The sequence below is a fragment of the Hordeum vulgare genome, chromosome 5H (assembly GCF_904849725.1).
Source record: "Hordeum vulgare subsp. vulgare chromosome 5H, MorexV3_pseudomolecules_assembly, whole genome shotgun sequence".
Classification (NCBI taxonomy): domain Eukaryota; kingdom Viridiplantae; phylum Streptophyta; class Magnoliopsida; order Poales; family Poaceae; genus Hordeum; species Hordeum vulgare.
The window spans coordinates 293414838-293436071 of NC_058522.1; the positions used below are offsets into that span (position 1 = coordinate 293414838).

The 21234-nt window shown below is 46.4% G+C and overlaps 1 protein-coding gene and 1 long non-coding RNA gene across 3 annotated transcripts in view; one reads left to right on the top strand and one right to left on the bottom strand.

The window, feature by feature from the left end:
- The window catches only part of LOC123397888 (tRNA-uridine aminocarboxypropyltransferase 2), a 48496-nt gene extending 33468 nt beyond the window's left edge, over positions 1-15028 (top strand). For both annotated transcript variants that reach the window (XM_045092407.1, XM_045092409.1), the window contains exon 3: positions 14733-15028. The gene's annotated coding sequence lies outside the window, so the exon portion shown is untranslated. The remainder of the gene's footprint in view (positions 1-14732) is intronic.
- Positions 15029-15346: 318 nt separating this feature from the next.
- On the bottom strand, positions 15347-18202 carry LOC123397889. The gene is made up of 2 exons (XR_006610035.1): positions 17722-18202; positions 15347-15816 (listed from the first exon to the last, which is right to left on the bottom strand). It is a non-coding gene; the product is annotated as an uncharacterized LOC123397889 (long non-coding RNA).
- Between the last annotated feature and the right edge of the window lie 3032 nt (positions 18203-21234).

Below are 21234 nucleotides of genomic sequence, written 5' to 3' on the forward strand. Positions count from 1 at the left end.
GTAAGACTGTTGGCGGTAAGAGCCCTCACCTTTCCAAAGATGGAACGAATGTGGCTTCTTCTTCTTCAGTCAACTTTTCGGGCAACTCGAAGTCCATAGGTAGGCGATCTTCCCTGAAGGCTGGCAGAGGGTTCTCGTTGGGTGGAGAAGTGTCGCGGCAGTAGAACCAAGTCTTTGCCGAGCCTTTGGGATGACTAGGCAAGATGACAGCCGGAAACCCGTATTCACGACGCCGCTGAATATTGACTCCTCCCAGTTTTAAGCTAGGTCCATGGGCAAATTCTGTCTGGCCGGTCAGATAGAAAAATTTCCGGAATAATAGCACGGTGGGCTCAATTTGCAGATAAGCTTCACAGAAAACTTGAAACTAGCAAAGATTACTGATGGAATTTGGTCTCAAATCTTGAGGATGAAGGTGGAAGAAATGCAGGGCGTCTCTAAAAAACTTTGAGCCGGGCGGCTTGAAACCTCGCTCCAAATGATCAGCAAACACGACTACCTCTCCTTCGGCGGGTTGGGGAATTGTTTCCCCGAAGGCAGTCCGCCACCCAGTAACTTCCTTGGGATCTAGATTACCCTTTTTTACAAATTTCTCAAGATAGGCATCATTGACCTGAGTTGGCAGCCAGTTGCGTTTCGAGATAGTGCCCATAACTACAAAAGGAAAGAACAGGGCGGGTTGTCAGGAACTGCGGAATGGCGACTCGCCAGCTAAATAATCTAAGGTGTATCTACATGGACATTACAACTCGCCACCTAAATGATCAAAGGTGTATCTACACGGACATTACAACTCGCCAGCTAAATGATCAAAGGTGTATCTACCGGGATATTCTAACTCGCTGTGGAGAAAGGAGACGGGTTACGGTTCTAAAAAGGTTTTTTCCTTCGGGACATTCTCGATTGGAGGACAAACATGTTTCTAACGTCAAGCGATAATTTACGGATCTACGGGCGTTTCCAATAGAGAAAATAATGCTGGCCGAAGGATCAAACACCGCAGAACGCAAAACAACACTGTGAAAAATGGTGCGTAGATCTATGAGCAACGGAGGAACAACGGATTGATGGGGAACATGACAAGAACTACCGCGATTATCATTTCGTATATGGGTCTACGATGCCGCATCCAGATGGGCTAAAAAGGAAGGGGATGCGGCGTTCATGGAGTTCTGGTACTGACCTAAGAAATGCGAAGATTCGGATCTACTCCTACTGGGAGAAGGAGATTTACCTGAAGGAAGAAGGAGAAGCCGGGCGAGGATTGAGGAAGTCCCGCGACGGCGGTCGTGCCCTCGACTGGTTCGGGAAGCAGCTGGACGGCGACGACGTGCGACGGGGCTTCGGCGGTGACGAGGTGGTCGAGGTGTGACGCCCTCGGTTTAATCGTACGCTAATCATACACGCAAATGCGTACGATAAAACTCAAGGACTCACGGGAAGATATCACAACACAACTCTAGACACAAATAAAACAACATCAGCTTCATATTACAAGCCAGGGGCTTCGAGGGCTAGAATACGGAAGCTCGATAAACACACGAGTCAGCGGAAGCAACAATATCTGAGTACAGACATAAAACATGGGGTGCCTTAGAGAAGGCTAGCACAAAAGATACAACGATCGAACGAGGTGAGGCCTCCTGCCTGGGAATCTCCTAATTACTCCTGGTCATCAGCGGCCTCCACGTAGTAGTAGGCACCGTCGGGGTAGCAGTCGTCGTCGGCGGGGACCTCCATCTCCTGGGCTCCATCATCTGGTTGCAGCACGGATCAAGGGGGCAAAGGGGGAGCAAAGCAGCGGTGAGTACTCATCCAAAGTACTCGCAAGTTTTACATCAGAATTATTCTAAGTATGCATCAGTATCAAAGAAGGGGGGTTTATATGTGGACTGACTGCAGCAATGCGAGAATAGAGAGAAAGGCCTAGTCCTATTGAAGACTAGCATCTTCAGGGTCTTGCAGCAATAGACGAGAGTAGAGCAAGGTAACACAAATAATAGTCATATTGTTGCAGCAATATTAAAGAGAGGTCATGCCCAGAGATCCTCCCTCGACTCCCTGCGAGGAAGCAATCCCGAGGCAACTAATTCCAGTTAAGTAACAATTGTAGTTGTATAAGATCAGGGCACAACTCCAAGTCGTCCTGTACCCGTGGACACGACTATTCGAATAGTTAATTTTCATCCCTGCACGGGTGCACCACATGTCCTGACGCGCTCGATAACACTCTGGCCGGACACACTTTTCTAGGTCCTGCCCGGCCTCGGAGTATCGACACGTCGCAGCCCCACCTAAGCTCAGCAGAGAGGACAGCCCGCCGGTCTAAATCCTAAGCGCAAAGGGTTCATGGGCCCAGTTCCCCTCCGCGCTCCTGCACGATGCGAGGGCGGCCGACGTCAGTCCTAACACCCCTTAATCACAAGCGTGATGCATCTCGGGACCACTCGGGCGCGTGCCGTTACATCACTGACGTCTGAAGAGCTTCGGCTGATACCGGGACGTCGAGTACCCATAATTCTTCCCACACAGATGGTTAGTGCGAAAAGGTCTCCGACCAACCCATATCAAATACCCAAATTCATTAACATTTTAATTAGGCCATCGACACAATCTCGCGGGAATCCACCCGTCTTAACAACTAATCACCAATGATCCCAGTAACATGGTCGAGTAACTGTGTGGTTGTAACATCGGGGGGAATCCGAGGTATCACCCTCGTTGGATTTCGAACGATGTATCCGTCAAGGTGGGCTTAGAGGAATCACCCTCGGGGGTCCCACACTTGAGGGGTTGCATGACAGAGGCATCGTCGGGAATGGTGAAAGAGGAATCACCCTCGATAACCACGACCGACTAGCTATACTACAGAGATATCATCAGGAGTACTTAGCAAGGTGTCACCCTCAGTACCCGATATTATCTCTGTAGCGTCGTACAACTAAGGGGTGTATGTGATGTGTCGGGTCTGGCTCGTCGATCAGGGATTGAGATTTGAAAACAAGCAGGGCAACTGGACTACGGGGTCAGAGGGGATGACTGCTCCACCTATACTAAGCAGATTTAAAGTACAATGCTGAAAGTAGCAGTTCATCAAAATCAGGCTATGCATCAGATATAGGAGCTAACTACAACAGTAGCAAAATACTAATGCAAGCAGTAGGAAGAAAGACATAGGCGATATAGGAATGATCAAGGGGGGTTTGCTTGTCTTGCTGCTGTGCGGCAAAGGACTGATCGATAGGGTCGTAGATGTACCCGGCAACAGTGTCAGTCTCGGGGTCTACCGGTAAGAAGAGGGGGAAGAAATAATAAATAATAGCAACGGTGCAACACAATGCATGACATGGCAAGATGCAGGCTAGACATGAGCTAACGCAGCAACATCCGTCATAGACGGGTCGGAAGAATATCTCACGATATTTTCCGGGTCTCGGGCTACTACCGGTTAGACTGGAAATGATGGAAAAGTTCCATGTTTGCTATGCTAGGGACGCGTGACAAACGAATGGACCGTGTATCTGGGTTCGTCTCGTTCTGTTGATCAACTTTCATGTTGAAAATATTTTGATCTGACTTACAAATTATTTTATATTAATTTTTAAAGTTTTATTGAATAATTGGAAATTAAAAACAAATTTAACTAATTTAATTAAAAGCTATTGTGACATCAGCAGTAGGTCATGCTAACGTCAGCACTTGACTGGTCAACTGACTAGTGGGTCCCGTGCGTCATAGACACAAGTTTTTAATTAAGATTAAATAGTAATTAATCAGATTAATTTAGTGGGAGACCCACGTGTCATACTCTAATTATTTTAATTACCCAATTAATTAATTAAATAATATATCTATTTATTTATTTAATGAAAACATATTTTTATTTTTGTATTTTTATTTTCACTTTTCTTTAAAAGAGGGTGTGGGGCCTCCCTGTCATAGATAGCGAGGTGGGTTGGCCCACCGGTAAGTGGCTTAGGCCACATACCCATATTTACCCATATAAAACATAACGTATTTCTCCACATACCTAAATACATAAATACATACATACGTTCATCTCATACATACAAAATATGTACGACATCTAATACATACATACATACGTCTTTTTATTTATTTTTCTTTTTCTCATCTCATCTCCTAACTCTCTGTGTTAACAACTACAAAGAACTCTCAAACTCTAAACCACAAAGAGAGAGCGGGACATCTCCAACACCAACTACTTGATCCTAACGGCGTCGGAACGGAGCGCCGTTTGCCGGAATGGAACCGGGACGGCGCGAGGAAGGAGATGGTGGGAGGAGCCCGAACAGGGGCTCACCGACGTTGACGAGAGGGCCCGGTGAAGCCGGAGTTCTCGGGAGGCGGAGGAGACGGCGAGGAGGAGGACGAGGCGGTGACGGTGGTGACGCGGTTCCGATGAGGATGGTGTTGGCGAGGGGAGCCGGCCGAAGGGTCGCCGAGAGGGGCCTCGGCGAGGAGGGGGCCCCAGGGATGGAGCCGCCGAGAGGGGTGAGGCCGGCGAGATGGGGTTCGTGTGGCCGACGGGGTCGACGTAGGGGCCACCGGCGGAGGAAACGCAGGGGGGTGGCCGATGGGAGATGGGGGCTCGATGGGGGGATGGGTGTCGATGGGAGGCGAGGGAGTTGTCGGTGGGGGGGTCGATCTGGGAGGCTGTGGGGCTCTCTCTTGTGGGGAGGCTGAGAGAGATACCGAGAGGAGGGAGGTGTCGATCTGGGGGAGGGACTGTCAGTGGGGAGGGAGGGTTAGGCCGAGAGGAGGGAGGGTCTCGCGGGGTTGGTGGGGAGGGGTCGTGGGGAGGGAGTGCGGGAGGTTGGTGAGGTCGTGGCGAGAGGGTTAGGTGGGGGGCTGGCGAGCGAGCGGGTGGGGTGGCGGCGGCGGCCAGGGGGAGGGGAGGGGGCAGGCTCGGCTAGGGTTGCCCCCTGGGGGCTTTATACCCCACGTGGGTGGGCTGGTTAGGGATGGCCTGGCTGGGCCATTTTTGGCCTAGTTGGGCCGGGGGTATTTTTCCTTTTCTTTCTTTATTATTATTTATTATTATTTACTTTCTTTTACAATTTATCATATATATTTTTAATACTTTTTTTATTTATTTATTTTCATTTACTATAATTATTTTACCTAAAGTTTCTCTTTTAAATATATTGGGACTACCAATAATTCCAAAAGTGCCTGATTCGCATTTATAATTCGCTAGAGAATTTTTATAACTCCCCTCACATTTTTATTTCAACAACCGAAATCTTTTCTCGTTCGCCTCTATCTTTAAGTTTCGAATTTTGATTCGGTTTCAACTAACACGAGATCATTGATATAATTCACGGTGACGTCGCATCATTAGTGCGGGATCACTGCCGCTTAATTACATGCATTACTGTAGCAAAAGTCGAGGATGGCACACGAGGTGCGGCTGGAGAAGACGATGTGGCCGAAAGGATTTTTGGGATAACAGGATAAAGACGAAATAGGATCCGTTAGGAGTGATGTCATCAAAATCCCGGGAATGGCGGAGAAAGTGATGTCATCAATAAAATGACCTGGTGACTCAGATAATTTGTGAGAGTTGGCGGCTTGTCGATTATTGAAGAAGGGGTGAGAGTAGTACGAGTCACCCAAGACGACCATGGGAGTTTGTTGGCATGAATAAATTCAAGTCAATCTGGGGCCTAATGTTGGGGATATTACCTGCGGTAGGACCCGCCTTGATGGGCCGGGTCAGGAAGAGGGCGACTCATACATACATGGTCAGCATAATCCTTAGCCCGGGCCTGAGGTGTATAGGAGGATCTTCGTCGGTTAGCCGCCAAGGCCCAGAAGCAAGATGGCGGTTCAGGAATGATGGAAAAGATAAGCCGCCAAGGAATTTTCCTAGCTTGGAGGATACGATGATTTAGAGATAAGGAAGGCCACGATTTGTAACGTGGCCAGGACTTTGTAAACCCGAGGGTCTTGACCTGTATATAAAGGCGAGTCTCTAGGGTAGATAGCTTAGGTTAGAAATCATCGAGAGCTAGGTCAGGCGAGTTACGCCCTCCTTGTAATCGAATCCACCATCAATATACGCAAAGCAGGACGTAGGCTTTTACCTCCACACGAGGGTCCGAACCTGGGTAAATCCGAGTCTCGCTTCCGCTCACCCCCTTTGAGTCGCCACCAAGGTGTGATGGCTCCTTCACTAAGTCCTTTCACGAGGACATCTGCCGTGACAAAACCCCGACAGCGGGCGAGGTGACTTTGGCGGCGGAGGGCGAGACTTCCAGTCGCATATTGTTGGCCAGAATTTTTCTCGTGGGCGCTGGGGGACGATGGCTATGGTGTGTATGGTGACGGGACTCACCGTGGTTCTTCCTCTACCGGGGGTGGCCTTGGTGATGGAGATGGCAGGGTTTGCATGCCCCTTCTGGACCGTTTGTTGTGGGTGCAATGGGTCCGCTGAACCGCAACCGGCCGCCATACCGTCCTAACCATGGTGGGCGGGGAGGTGGAAGAAGGCCACCACCGCGCCGCGACCAAGATCGGGATGACCCTCCCCCGAAGCCATCAGGAAGCGCAGATGTTGGGTCGATGATGCCAACTATTGCTGATGGTGCGGCTGCTACCTCTGCGTCGCTCTCGGGTGAGGCCATGAAGGCCGTCCGGGCTCTAGCAGGGGTTAATGTCACTAAGGCAAAGATTGTTGCTAGTCCGACCGGCGCGTTTGACAATGCTAGCGAAAAATTTGATGGGGAGAGAACTAAAAAGTTGGCTCAAAAAAAAAGATGACTTGTTTCTGATGTGGAGGGCAGGGGCATTTTGTGGCTGAGTGCTCGGTTGAGCTGTGTGACATTTGCCGTAAGCCGAGACATGACAAGGGAGAGTGTCCTTTGCTCCCAAGGCCAAAGCCGGTGGTCACTATCTATGGGGCCTGTCGTCCGGAGCTTATGTTCTTTGAGTCACTGCGCTCGACTTCGACCACGCCGTCTCTGGACAGTTCGCGGACGGGGGTTGTTAGGGTGACTCGTAGATCATTGACTTCAAATTAGGTTGTGCAACGTCTGCATGAGTTGGTTTCTGTTAGCTTCCAGTGGGATCCACTAAGGCTGGAAGACCAGCTTTTAGGATGGATTTTCCTACTAAGGAGGATCTTGCGAGGCTGATGAAATTTGGGATGGGCAAGGTTCCAAACAACAATTGTGTTCTTGAGTTTGATGCTTGAACTCAGAAGGGGCCCGTGGGAACTCCTTTCTCTCAGCTGTGGGTCAGGTTTCTTGGAGCTCCACGTACGTTTGGAGTCTCGGGTCTCTCATTGGTAAAACAGAGAAGGTGGATATGCCTTTCACTCGGGCGTAGGGGGTAGCTCGGTTATTGGTAAGTGTGGTTAGCATTGAGCATATTCCGGATACTGTGAGGTGGGCTTACGACTGTCGTAGATTTGACTTGGATATTGAGATAGAGGAGAGCACTCACTTTCAGGAGTTGGCTGACAGCGTCGATATGGATATTGAGGACGGTAACGGCGGAGATGGGAAACGGGGTGATGGATCAAACCTGGAGGATGATGCTGATAGAGGCAAGGCACCGTCGGCCAAACCGGTTGAGACTAGCCTTGCGAAGGAACAACCACATACGCATACCCAGACGAATCAGTTGAGGTTTGGATCCTTTCAGCGGGCTTCGACACTTGACCGTCTATGGGGTGTCAGGGTGGAGTTGGATGATCCGGTGGAGCATGAGCTGCCACCACTTTCGTCGTCGGCGACACCGGGGGCCATCACGACGTCTACACCCGCTAGGCCTATGTCGGTAGAAACCTCGTCGAGGATGACTGTGACACCCAGAGACCGGAGTCTGGATCAACGGACGCCAACTCCTGTGATGGTGGCATCCAGGCAGCTTGGGGCCAGTGCGGCCACCTATACCCCTAAGGGGAACTCAGGGACTTCGGAAGCGGTTGGGATGTCGGCTGGTGGCCATATCCCAATGGCTTTAGCGATGACTTACTCTGCTGGCTGCGTCGAAAGGGACCGCAACCTTGGTTTGCATCTGGTTGTTGGCACCGAACGAAGTTTGCACGATCGCGTTGCCGGACACACGATGGATGATGGTGCATCTGCCGGAGGTACGCAGTCTAGCCCTGTTAGACGGGAGGCAAGAGGCCACGGTCTGCTTGGGCATACCACCGAGGAGATTATTGACTTCGGAGGGATCCCCGACCCGGCAACAGGAGATAGGCGGACGAGTAGCCGTCTTCAAGCTCGGCCGGATGTCGATGATCTTCACATGAGCCGTGGCATGCGGGTGGCTAAGCTCCGTGACATTGAGGCAACTACATGTATGCCGGTTAATACGAATTGTTCTATCTTGCATTTCTCTGATGATGATATTATTTTAAACGCAAACCGACTAGGGGTGTCTCTGGGTAACAATGGGAAGGAAATTTCGAAATATGTGAATGATCTTTTAGACTTAGAGGCTGAGAGAGCTATGGAGATGCTTAGGAATATTGCAGCATGCAAATCTATGAATGAATCTGGTATTAATGATCTAGGGATGACGACATTAGAGGGTCTATGTGAGGACCTTATGCCACCGCCAATGATGCCTGGAGAGGGTAACAATTTCGGTTCAGGCGGTTATATGGACCCTTCGCAACCTAATGTTTGCGCACAATTTGGGACTGGTTATATGGATTGGTTGGCTGAACAGGATAAGCCGAAACACACTTGGAAGACAAAGGTGTATCCTGAATCTCTGGTTCGAGAAGCGCAAGACTTAAAGACTACCATTTTTTTATGACAGATGAAAGGAATCTTTTGGAATAGCAGCGGTCTAGCAGACTTGGCTAAAAGAAAATTTCTAGCGGAAGCAACACTTGTGCACAAACTAGATTTTATTGCCCTAATGGAAACCGGTAGAGATAATTTCACATCACAATTTCTTAGTACTCTCTCCAGTGGTATTGAGTTTGATTTGCACTGTTTACCGCCAAGAGGAAGGTCCGGTGGGATCTTACTTGGGGTAAGGCGCGAGTCGCTTGATGTCCGGAACGTAGTGTACGGGGACTTCGCCGTAAAATTTAGGGTGCGCTCCAAGGACGATGGCTTCCAATGGGCACTTGTGGCAGTTTATGGTGCCGCCAAGCCAGAGTTGAAGATGAGCTTCCTAGCTGACCTTGTCCGGATTTGTGGAGATGAGCGGCTACCGATTTAGTTGGGGGGGGGGCTTCAATATCATTCGTCGTAGGGAGGAAAAGAACTATGACAACTTTGATGGCAGATGGTCATTTATGTTTAATACAATTATTGAAAGCTTGGATCTGCGAGAGATTGAGCTCTCGGGCAAAAAATTTACTTGGGCCAATGCCTTTCCCAATCCAACTTTTGAGAAATTGGATCAGATTCTCACTAGTGTGGAGTGGGAGAAGAAATACCCTCTCGTAACTGCACGAGCGTTGCAGAGAGCGATTTCTGACCATACTCGACTCGGGTGACGCAACACATGTTGGTAACAAGAATATTCTCTTTCGAGTTAGCATCGTTTGAGAGAGAAGGCTTTATGGACCTAATAGCTAGAGAATGGGCTAAGGTCACAACGGGGGTATCTAATGTCGACCGTTGGCAAAATAAAATTAGGCACCTGAGGCAGTTCCTAAGAGGTTGGGCTAAGCACAAAAGCGGCAGATATAAAAAGGAGAAAGAAAGACTTCTCAATCTTATTAATCTGCTAGACTTAAAAGTTGAGTCCACGCCGTTAGATGACAACGAAAGGTCATCTAGAGCGCATGCAGAACATAATCTTAAACAACTTCTTAGAGAAGAAGAGTTGAAATGGGCTCTTAGAGCTGAAGTTCGACGGGTTGTTTACGGTGATAACAACACGCAATATTTCCATCTCATTGCGAATGGAAAACACAGAAATGTTTTTTTACCAACTTGAGGAAGACGAGGGTACGATTGTTGGACATGAAAATTTAAAGTTTTATATCTCTGAATACTATAAGCAACTATTCGGGGAGCATGATGATAACTTTGTGTCCAAGGATGAGCAGTGATATTCCTCAGCTCGGGAATGACGAGAATGAGATGTTAACCGCACCATTTTTTCGGAGAAAGAGGTGTTTGAGGCTATTTCACAAATGAAAAACAATAAGGGACCAGGACCGGATGGATTCCGGGCTGAGTTCTATAAGAGATGTTGGCACATTATTAGGGGTGATTTATTACCGATGTTTCAGGACTTATTCAATGGCCAACTCCAGCTTTTCCATCTTAACTTTGGAACAATTACGTTGTAGCCAAAGAAGGAAGGGGCGCTGCGCATTGAACAATTTCGACCTATTTGCGTGCTTAATGTGAGCTTCAAATTTTATACAAAGGTGGGGACGAATAGATTGTCGCAGATCGCGCATGCAGTGGTGCAGCCTAGTCAAATGACTTTCATGCTGGACATAAACATACTAGAGGGTGTGGTTGTCATACATGAAATTCACTCGAAGAAACTAGATGGGGTTATCTTCAAGGTGGATTTTGAGAAAGCTTATGATAAGGTTAAATGACCTTTCCTTCAACAAGCCTTACATATGAAGGGATTTGATGGGATTTGACGAGGTTTGGAGGAAACACGTCAAATCATTTGTACAAAAAGGTAGCGTTGGAATTAAAGTTAATGATGATATGGGTCATTACTTTCAAATGCACAAAGGTCTTCGGCAGGGAGACCTAATGTCCCCTATCCTATTCAATGTAGTTGCAGACATGTTGGCAATTCTAATAGGAAGGGCTATAGAGGAAGGCCACTTAGGTGGACTCGTTCCGCATCTAGTGGATGGTGGGGTGTCTATCCTACAATATGCTGATGACACTATCTTGTTCATGGAACATGATATTGCAAAAGCGAGAAATATGAAGCTTATTATGTACTTGTTCGAACAGTTGTCATGCTTGAAAATTAATTTTCACAAGAGTGAATTGTTCTGCTTTGGGAGAGCCAAAGATGAACAACATAAATATAAACAACTGTTCGGATGTGAATTGGGAAGTCTACTGTTTAGCTATCTAGGCATACCAATTCATCACCATAAGTTATCAAACAAAGAGTGGAAATGTGTTGAGGATCGATTTGAGAAAAAACTAAGCTGCTGGAAGGGTAAGCTTTTGTCATACGGACGACGGCTCATACTGATTAATTCGGTTCTAACGAGCATGTCAATGTTCTTAGTGTCCTTCTTTGAGATACCGGTAGGGGTACGGAAAAGATTGGACTTCTATCGATCCTGCTTTTTCTGGCAGAGTGATGAAGTTAAGAAGAAATACAAGCTTGCTAGGTGGGATATTGTTTGCAGACCCAAGCACCAGGGAGGTTTGGGAATTGAGAATTTAGAGGTTAAGAAGAGATGTCTGCTAAGCAAATGGATGTTCATATTATCTGTGGAGACAGAAGGAATGTGAGTACAAATTTTATGTAATAAGTACTTACAATCTAAAATCTTGGCCCAGGTAACAGTTAGACCCAATGATTCACCTTTCTGGAAAGGCTTGATGAATATGAAAGCGGGTTTCTTTCACAAAGCTAAATTTATCAATGGAAAGTCTACGAGATTCTGGGAGGATACGTGGTTGGGGGAGACGCCCTTGGCTATACAGTATCCATCTCTCTATTATATTGTTCAACGCAAGGAGGCTTATGTTGCCATAGTATTACAGTCAAATCCTCTAAATATTCAATTCCGACGAGGTTTACTAGGTCATAGATGGGAGGCTTGGCTACACCTAGTCACAAGACTCATGGATGTTGTTAGAGCATGTATCTCCATATGTGGTTTTGGTAATTGATGACAATTCATATGGACTAATGGTTGCCTTAAGTTATATTTATAGGATTTGTCCATAGGCACTTCTTGAAGTCCATCTGTTGGGTTTAAGGAGTTTATATGATGACCAAGGTGGTATTCATGATATTATTTAAAGAATGGTCATAGAGACACAAGGTTGATCAAGATCGTCATACAAAGAGTAAATCAAGATGATCAACACACAAAGCGTACAAGATGTACCGAGAGGGATCAAGTGATCCCATGGTATGGTAAGCATTGTCCAGTACGTATTTGTGTACTAACCCATGGTCTTTGTGAGGGTTCTATGTGGGGGTTAGGTGTGTTTCCATGGGCTTGCGTCTAGAGGAAGATCTCATACAACCCATGAAGGATGATGTCAAGTGGTGATCGTCATCAAGATTGCGGTGTGCAAGTTCAAGTGGATCAGCACGAAGATATCATGCTTGAAGCTTACCGTCCATTGTGGTGGCAATGGACTTGTGAAGATATGCTGAAGAGTGGCTCACCCATAGTGAGTATGGGGGAGCAATCAACTAGTCTTCATCAAGCCAACGCAATCAAGAAAGGTGGTCCATCTTGAGGAAGCCAAGATCATCATCATCTAGCTCAAGAGGACGAGGTGCAAGGTATAGGTTTGCCCTTGATAGGTTTTCTGTTTAGGATAGATTGTTGTACTATCAAGGGGGCTCTCAAGTGAGTAGCTTGATCGTATCGTTCGTTGAGAGCTCAAACCATTTGCATCCTTGCATCATACTTCTTGGTTCTTGTTTGGTGTTTCTCTTTGTGAGTTTTAGAGCTTATGGTCATCTTCATGACAAGCTCGAGTTCATCGAAAATGGAGTCCATATGCATCTACTATGATGTTTTCGATGTTGGAGTTCTTACCAGTTCTTCATTCATAGAGGACTCACATCTCTATATCATTGGACTCACATCGCTGTTTGGATAGCTCTTGTCGTCCTGAATCCAACAAGCTTGGGTTTGCTCGATTCGGAGCTCGTATGCCAAAGTTATGGCTGTTTCTGTGGCGAGCGGTAGTACCGCTGGCCCTAGCGGTAGTACCGCTAGAGCTGGCGGTAGTACCGCTGTCCCAGCGGTAGTACCGCCCCTGGTCAGCGGTAGTACCGCTCCAAGATTTTAGTACCGTCATCTTTACGGTTGTACTGCGTCGGACATTTTTGCGAAGACTTTCTTGGCGGTGGTTGCCCCGGTAGTATCTTTGCGCTACCATGGGCTCAGCGGTAGTACCGCTGGAGCCAGCGGTAGTACCGCTGGGCTCGGGCTGTAAGTGGGGGTAACGGTCTGATTCCTTACCCCCACTATATAAAGGGGGTCTTCTTCCCCCTTGGTCTTATCCATCCGTTGAGCTCTTGTTCTACCTCCATTGTTGACATTCTTAGAGCTTGCTAACTCTCAATTCCTCCAATGATTCTTGCTTGTTCTTGAGGGAAAAGAGAGAGGAGATCTAGATCCACATCTTCACCAATCACTTTCTCCTCTATGTGAGGGGAACCCCTTGAATCTAGATCTTGGAGTTCTTTGTGAGCTCCTTGTTCTTCCTCTCATATTTCTCCATAGCTTTCGTTGTTGTGGAGGGATTTGAGTGTGAGGGACTTGACCACTTCGTGTGTTCTTGCCATTGCATTAGTTGCATCGATTTGAGTTCTCAACGGTGATACGTGGAAGTGAGAAGTTGAGAAGCTTACTACCTTTGGTATTTAGTACCCTAGATATTGTTCTTCGTGGATGCTTTGGCGTCCTAGAAGCTTGATGGTGTCTCGGAGCTCAATCATTGTGGTGTGAAGCTCCGGGCAAGCGTCAGGGTCTTTAATTAGGTTGTGAAGATTGCCCCGAGCAATTTGTACGGGTACCGGTAACCGCCCCCCAAGGGTTGCCACGTGTATGGGTTCGGTGACCGCCCCCAAGGTTTGCCATTTGTACGGGTTCGATGACCGCCCTCAAGGGTCCCTTAGTGGAATCACGACATCTTGCATTGTGCAAGGGCGTGAGGAGATTACGGTGGCCTTAGTGGCATCTTGGGGAGCATTGTGTCTCCACACCGCTCCAACGGAGATTAGCATCCGCAAGGGTGTGAACTTCGGGATACATCATCGTCTTCCCGTGCCTCGGTTATCTCTTACCCAAACCCTTTACTTATGCACTTTACTTTGTGATAGCCATATTGTTCATTGTCATATATCTTGTTATCACTTAGTTGTTTATCTTGCTTAGCATACGTTGTTGGTGCACATAGGTGAGCCTAGTTGTTTGAGGTTTTGTGCTTGACATATTAAACATTAGTTTTATTCCGCATTTGTTCAAGTCTAAACCTTAATTATTTTAAAGCGCCTATTCACCCCCCCCCCCCTTCTAGGCGACATCTACGTCCTTTCAGATGTCCAGCTATCGGATGAACCCGAATAGGCTTCATTACCAACTAACGCCTAATGACATCTTTTCTGTCAAATCGATGTATTTGAGCCGTATTGACACAACACCATTACCTAAGTCTAATCATATTTGGAAGGTGAAAGTGCCCTTGCGTATCAAAGTTTTCATGTGGTTTGTCCACAAGAAGGCGATTCTTACTAGGGATAATTTGGCAAAGTGAAATTGGGAGGAAAGTAAAAGATGTAGCTTTTGTGACCATGATGAGACTATCAAACACCTTTTTCTCCATTGTCCACTCGCAAAAATCATGTGGCAAACAGTCCGCATAGCCTTTAATATCACACCTCTGGATAGCATGGATACGTTGTTTGGGACGTGGCTAAATGGGGTCCACATAACTTTTGCTAGACATATTCGTATAGGAGTATGTGCATTGTTGTGGGCTATTTGGAACTGTAGGAATGACGTGACCTTTAATAGACAAACAAATGTTAATTTCTTGCAGGTACTCTACAGGGCATCGACGTTGATCCGTACATGATCGTTACTCACTCATGCGGAAACTAAGGAGCCTATGGCTACTGGGTCTATCCGGTGGGAGATGGTAGCTCGGGATATGTACAACAGGTTTGGATGGTGGTCCAGTAATAGGATAGATGGTTAGGCATCTAGGCCTATGTTCGCCGGTTGTGGCATATTTTTGTAGACTTTTTATTTTTGCGCTCCTCGTTTTGAGCTTGTTCGGAACCTCTGGATGTTTGTTACTTTTCGTTAATAAAAGTGGCCGCATGCATAGTAGAAGTCGGAGGGATTTCTCCTTTTCTAAAAAAAGGTCCTACTCCCAATACCATCCTCACCCATGATGGTTGTGGAGATTAGGGCAGGGAGTGCCTCTAGGACATGAGTCTCACTCCTAACTGGCTCAAAAAAGATGTAACCATGGATGTAATGTTTTGAAAAGGAAATATATATGTCAATAGGACCCTCTCCTGCTGTCCTTGATTCGTTCAAAAATGAAGACACAAGCAGAGTAAACAATCTCAAATGGAGTTTTAGGAAGTTTAAATTCGAACGTAGCATGATCACGACTGTTTCAAATAGCCCAACAAACAACAACCAAGCCAAAAGTATAGAACTTAGAACCACCAGGCAAGAAAACATAGCACCAGGAGTAGTATTGCGAAGACTGCCCCAACAATCCACCACACCATCCTAGCCGTAGGGCATAAAAAGAACAAGTGATGCGAGGTCTCACGCTTAGCACAGAACGAACATTTGTTATTACCATGCCAATTCCTTCTTCTCATGACATCACTAGTCAAGATAGCATCTCGGCAAAGTTGCGAGAGAAAGATTTTGATTTTCAATGGTATCTTTGCCTTCCAAATCCAATGAAAGTCACACCCTGTAATGTTTTTTTTTCAAGCTGGTTATACATGGACTTGGTAGTGAACTTGCGGGTGGAGCTATGAGCCCAGCCAACCTGATCCGTTCCTGCGGACAAGGAATACCGTTGGCAACAATTTGCATCTTACTCCACATACCATCAAGTGGGGGATGGAGCCGTCTGCGGAAGAGATCAATCCCATCTGTGTTTACCCACTTGTCAATCGTCATATCAGAAAATTTACAGATTTCAAACATCTGGGAAACTGATTGCATAAAGGAGGCATGCTATTCAAGGAATCCATCCAGATTTCAAACCATGGTGAAGGATTCATATAAGTTTAAGAGAACTTCTGAAATGCATTATGATGGGTTATATTATTCTCACACAGTCCTAAGTCGCAGCAAGGAAACTATCCGGAACTTGAGGTTACATCATATGATGTTTTTAAAGGAGAAGTACATATAAGCCTCAAGTCGCTGCACGCAAACGACCCGACACTTAGGGGTTACACTACTCAGATCAAATTTTCTGAGGTCCTAAGACGTTGCACGTATGCGACCCGACACTTGGGGGCTACATTATTCAACTGTTTAACAGATTATGAGGTCCAAATTGAAGACCCGACCCATCACATACTGATGACCCGACACTTGGGGGCTACACTGGTTGTAGTTTTATAAGTATAAGACAATTATATGTCCCAGGCTGCTGCAGGCAAGACGACCCGGCATTTGGGGGCTACACAGTCAAGGTATTTTTCTACGCAAAGCAACAAGTCATCATAAAGTGATAAACTCGGAGCTTGGGAGTTACAGGTAAAATGGAGATTTAAAAAAAAAGGGGGAAGAACACCTTTAAGCGATCAATTTGACTGGTCGAGATTCAATTTCTTGGTGGAGCTGAAGCATTGAAAGCCAGCTCAATATCACATGGATTTCTTTATTCCCGATAATTTTTTCCAAGTCAAAGCAATAGAAGTCGACTCAACATCATATGGTTTCTTTTATTCCCAATTTTTTCATCAAGCCAAAGCATTGGAGGCCGACTCAATGGAAGATGGGAGCTTACCATGAATAAATTCAAATTAACCTGGGGGCTAATGTTGGGGATATACCCCACGGTTTGACTCGGCCAGGAGGAATGACCCGGTCCATCACATGACGGCTCATGGGTCACCTTGCTTGCCGGGTCTACCGGGATGACAAGTCCAAAGGCCCAGCGTGCAACACGGTGGAAGGCGACTCATGGAGAGGCCTGGACGGCCGGCTCACAAAGAAGGCCCAGGAAGAGGTGGAATTCCCTCACAAGAAAGCAAAACTCGGAATAGGATTCAAGAAAGACTAGTCCTAGTTTCAGTAGGATTCTACATGTAAACCTACCCTTTCAACTTATACAAGGAGGGACAGGGCACCCTAAGAGGGAAGTCTAGACAAAACAAGTCATTAGAGATAGACAGATTGGAAATCCTCATGACTCGAGATAGCGAAATAGCCCCTTGTAATCGAGATTATCATCAATACACACAAAGCAGGACGTAGGTTTTTTCCACCATCGGAGCGGCCGAACCTGGATAAACTCGCGTCTCTCGATTTCAATCAACCCCTCTCAAGCTGCTACCTAGTTGTGACGGCGAGTGACGGACCCAGGATTGACCGACGCCCCAGGCGAGAAATTAAGGGCTAAAAACTACGTAAAAAGAATTAGTTTCAAGGCATACGAAAATCAATCTATATTGCATAACTAATAATGCACCGAAGATAATATTTAGTTGCAAGCATTGTGACACGTTGTTAGTCGTGCCTAATAATTTGATCATAATATGCAAAACGAGAACAAACTCAAAGGACTCCATTTTATCAATCCCATGGTCGTGGTTCTTTGTGCAACATTATCTGCATCATTGTATAGATTATGCATCATCTATTAAATGTCTAAATAGGTTTCCACATCGAACAAACATTGGCATCAAGAAACAAGGGTCGCATCTAGCAATGAAAATTATCATCTAACAGTGGCATTTGGAAAATAAAATAGGGGCATCAAGGTATTAAGTCTCCTGGCAAACAACCAGCTCACCGGACGCCAAGCAGAAGGGATCAAGTACCTCGTCGGAGTCACCGCTCGCGTGCCTCACCAGACAGAGCAGCAGCCTGAAGCGGCGCAACCTGATGTCGCACGGCCGCACAAGGGATATAAGGGACGGGCAACAGACTGGAAGGGGGTGTCCGACACGATAGGATCGACCGACACGAGGGCGGGTGGCGGTGCCGAGCAGTGGCGGCGGCGGGCAGCGATGGCGGCACGCAGGTTCGCCTAGGGTTCGTCCAAGTCGTGGGAAGAAATGGTGGCTAGTTCGGGGACCGCGTCGCTGGTTGCGGCAACCGCCGAGCGGACGCACAGGGCACAGGGGGTCGCTCAGACTGGACCGACCCAAGTTAGCCCCGACTGGACCGACCAGAGCGAATCTGAAGACTAAAAAAAAGTTAGCGACTAGTAGTTGAAGAATCCGAAACAATTCAGTAAATATATCAGAACATTTTTTAAAATTTCGAAACATTTTTTAAAATTCTGGAACATATTTTTGAATTCCTAAACGTTTTTTAAAATTCCTGAACATTTTTTAAATTCTGGAACATTTTTTCAAATTCCGAAACATTTTTTCAAATTTCAGAATATTTTTTCAAATTCCGAAACATTTTTCATATTTTGGAACCTTTTGTCAAATTTGGGAACATTTCTTTTGAAAAATTAGAAACATTTTAATAAAAATATCAGAACATTTTTTTAAATTCCGGAACATTTTTTAAATTTTGGAACATTTTTTAAATTCCTGAACATTTTTTTCAGATCCAGAACATTTTTTTGAATCTGGAACATTTTTTTGAATTCCTGAACATTTTTTAAATTCTCTGGAACATTTTACAAATTTCGAAACATTTTTTCAAATTTCAAAACATTTTTAGAAAATCCAGAACATTTTTAAAACAGAAATAGAAAAAAGGAAACAAAAAAGAAAAAAGAAAAACCGGTTCAGTGAATCTTCTAGAAAGTTCCCAAAACCGGAAAACCCGGATGCAAACCTATAGAAGATTTCCAAAACCGGAGGTGTTGGCATGTAAATGGGTCGGCCCATTCTCAAACGATAGCTCGATGCCCCTGTGGGAAGCATCGACACGGTGACGCAGAGAGCGTCAAATAGGGAATTTCGCTAGTTCGCCCATCCGTGCTTGTGGTCGTGCGGGCAGGAAGCAACGATGGCCTGGGCACTTGCGGCTCGGCCAGTTGGCCTGCCTAACTGGGCTTGTAAGTGGGCTGTGCCCGAGGCCAAACCAATTTTTTATTTAAATATAGGCTTAGAAAAAATCGTATGCCCCAGGCAATGGCCTCGGCTGCCTGGGCCCAGATCATCCCATGACGACGGCCTCACACCTAAGTTTTTCACGAGGACATTTGTCATGATAAAACCACGACAACTCTCGTTGACTCCCATCTGCCACCTCACCTCACCTTCGCCGATCTATGCCTTTCTTCGTCATTGGCGGGTAGCGGATTCGAGTCCTTCACCTCTAGATCCATCGACCATGAGCTCATCCCACACAGCCCCGAGGAGGAGATCTCCGTCCACGGCCTGCGCTCCGTCGCTCCCGGGAGTCTGCCACCCGACGGCAACACTCGGACTCACAACGTCGGAAATCTATTGCGTTGGCACAACCGGTGCTTGGATTAGGTGTCGTTGCCTCACCACACGCGGTGCAGTCCGTCTGGTGTCTCGATTGCATATGTAGTTTGTGTCATGTGGGAACTAACCTCCAATGAACGGGCCCTCTCGTAGCCCAGGCCCAGCTACGAAGTATAGGGTGACGGTCCATAGATGGGGTGTTACAAAGGGATCACGTTCTATTGGCAAAACACGGACATGGATGCCAATAGTAGTATTTCAGTTGTTTTTAGAGAAAAGGAAACACGCCCAGGTATATTACAAAGCTCAGTTGTGTAGCTCTAGCTTCTCGTCTGGTGGCATCACACTGAGTATTTAACGAAAAACTACCACATTTCAGGGAAACGTGTCCAGAAACGACCACTTTACGATTTTGCACGGAAAACTACCACTTTTTTTGTAATCCGTCGCAAAAAAACTACCAAGTCGTCTAACCACCCACTTCGCCGCGTTTAACCCCGTTTCTGCCAAGCCCGGCACATAGTTCAGGCGCCAGCGTGGCCAACGGTGGACGACCGCGCATTAACTGTCATTAACGGCGCGTGTGCGGTCGGAAGCGGCTGTTGGTGGTCCAATAAGTGGGCCCATGGTGAGAGCGAGCTCAGCCACTCTCTCCCTCCTCGCTCGCTCACTCATCCTCATCCTCTCACTCTTCCCTCGTCCTCTGAGCATATCGCCGTCGCCGTCGCCGACATTGTTGCCGGTAGAACTTGAGGATGGCATCCTGGAATGACGAGGAGAGCTCGGACGAAGACGTACGCATGGTTTCAATGGATACTCATCTCTTTGTAAGTACTTAATGATGGAACATAGTTAGGGTTACGGTTAGGTCATCCAAATTCGAGATTCCAAGTTTCATTTGGTTTGATTCCAAGTTTCTTTTGCAGGAAACCCCCGACACTATGGAGGATCCATCTTTTTGTGGTTCTTTCACTGCATCTGAGGTGACGTGCATGATGCATCATCAGAGGCCGAAGAAGATGGTAGCTTTCGAAGGTACTTTGACTGGGAGGCGATTCCTCGGTTGTCCTGTGCAGCAGGTATTAAATCTTGAACGCTTGCTTGTTTTGCTGGTGGAGATGTGTGGTGTGTGATGTGTTTTGCTGGTGGAGATGTGCGGTGCAGCAGGTATTAAGTTGTGCATAGATGCGTGATGTGTGGAGACAAGTGCCTTATTGTTAACTGAATTTAAACACTTGACTGAAACCGAGAACAAGTGTTAACTGTTAACTGAATATAGTAGTTGTTAACTAAATATATCTGTTAACTGAATATAACTGTTAACTGGATTTATCTCTGCTGCTAAATAAGGTGCTATGTGCTTAGATTTGTAAAATTATAGATTCTGGTAGCTGAATTCAGAGAGCATTGATCTAAACATAGGTTTTGACTTAACTAAACTGAGTTTATGACTTCCGTTATATGTACTAAGTTTGTTAGTAAGGTGCTTAATTTTAAAAAACAGCTTCTATAGGATGAAGGTGTCAACTGTGGGGTGGTGGAGTGGGTGGATGGTACTTGGCCAGAGATTCTACAAAGGTGCCTAGCAAGGATTTGGGACATGTACCATGAGCAGAACTTGGGTAGGGTGAAGGACAAACAAGTTCATGAGAAAGAGGTGGGCAAGCTAAAGAAGGAAATTGACTTCGTGTCAAACAGCTACAGCCAGTTGGTGGAAGATGTATCCAAGCATTTTGACTATCAAGATAGCAAGATGTCTCATGACATGTAGTATACCAGTGAGGCAATCAATGATCTAAATAAAAAGAAGAAAGAACTTGAGGATCAGGCAAAATATTGAGATAAGTATGGAAAAGCTAAAGCTTGCCAAGGAGCAAAGGTGCATTCTTCAAAACCAAGCAGATATCATTTAGAACATGAGGAAAGCCATGAAGGAAG